A 1,707-nucleotide genomic window follows, 5' to 3' on the forward strand; every position below is an offset into this window, starting at 1 on the left:
ATACCAATCTATAAAGTCCTCTTCAGACTCAAGAAACACATGCAATGATGCTGAATGCAGGAAGATCACAGGCCAGTGGGTGGAAGTCTTGTGGTGTAAGCATCAGCACTGTCAGGGGTCTCCACGTGTCTCCTCCAGCTCAGGGCACTAGTGTAGTTCCATGTGTCTTGTCAGCAGCTTTGTCTCCCAGGGAGGGAGCAGAGAGTGTCTCCCGCCTTCAAGGAGGAAGACAGGAGTTCCCAGAATCCTCAGGAGAAGGTCACGCCCACACAGGCCTCATTGGCTATGACCCGGTTGACTAGACTCCACCCCTTCACTCTTACTCCTCTCAAGTCCCAAATGGACACCAGCTGACGTTACGACCACACCCACCACACCCACCGGGGCGGGCATTGTTTTGAGTCGGCATTACCTCGACGGGGAGAGTCTGGTTTTGGTTTATAGACAAGTGTGATGGTTTTCTGGGAGGCGAGGAAGACTGGATGTGAGTGAATTGTTAGGAACTGGCCTTGCAATTGTGGCCCTTCCCTGAGCACAAGGTGGCAGAGGAGGCCGAGGGGTCAAGCCCAAAGAGGTACGCTAAGCCCTGGCACACTGTCAAGAGTTTATCCGTACCTGTTTGACTTTCCAGGATTTGTCCAACTGAGGTCATCACCTTCCCTTGGTGACTCCCAGAGCTGGCACCCCGTGTCACCATCCCCGCGGTGGTAGTTACGCAATCTGGTGTCCATTTGAGAATTCAGAATGAAGAGGTGGAGTCTAGGTTTCAATCAGGTCACAGCCAATGACGCCTCTGTGTGGGCATGGCCTCCTGAGGATTCTGGGAACTCCTTTCTTCCTCTCTCGAGGCAGGAGACACTTCCTGGGAGACATCCCTGAGGAGAAACCACATGGACCTACCCTGATGCAGCCAGAGCCCTGGAGCTGGAGGATCCACGTGGAGACCCATGCCAGCACTGAGATGCTTCCACCACCACTGGATCCACAAGACTTCCCACCCACCGGCCTGTGATCTTCCTGCATCCGGCATCATTGCATGTGCTGCGTGAGTCTGAAGAGGAATTTATAGACTGTTATCAGACATATGGGCTAATATTGGAATTATGGGCTTGATCTGGACTGGGCTGGGCTGTTTTCGCAACGTACAATGATTGTTTGATGTAAACATTTCTCTTACACACATACGAGTGTCCATGAATTGTTTTCTCTGATCCTCCCGGACTCACACACCCACTCTTTGTGCTGTGTGTTGAGGGGGACAGACTCCTGACCAGAACCATCTTTGTCCCATGAGTCTCAACCACTGACTTGATTTTCCTCCTAAATGACATTATCCATGTGTTAGGACCCCTACTGATCCCCGCTCCCTGCACGACAGAGGGCAACCCTGCAGGGCCCGTGTCACCCTGGCACCTGCCACCATGTTTGAGTGCACTGTCCCCCGCACTGTGTCCATCCAGCTCATCCGGGACCTCCCTCATTTTTGCTGCGCCTCCACTTCACCAAACCTGGTCTCCAGGGACTAGTCTCTGCACACAGGAGGTCCAAAGAATGTAAAACAGGTCCTACTCGCCTCTCAGGAGCACTCTGGCCTTACTTCTTCCAGTACAGACCGGCTTGTCCTTCTAGCGGTCCGTGCTACGTTCAACGTTCTTCTCCGCATGAGTCAATGGTGCTCTCCTAGGGAGGTGGACACAGCAAGTCAAA

Source organism: Echinops telfairi, unplaced genomic scaffold, assembly GCF_000313985.2.
Source record: "Echinops telfairi isolate 266 unplaced genomic scaffold, ASM31398v2 ScPeMD7_7471;HRSCAF=8509, whole genome shotgun sequence".
Taxonomy (NCBI): Eukaryota; Metazoa; Chordata; class Mammalia; order Afrosoricida; family Tenrecidae; genus Echinops; species Echinops telfairi.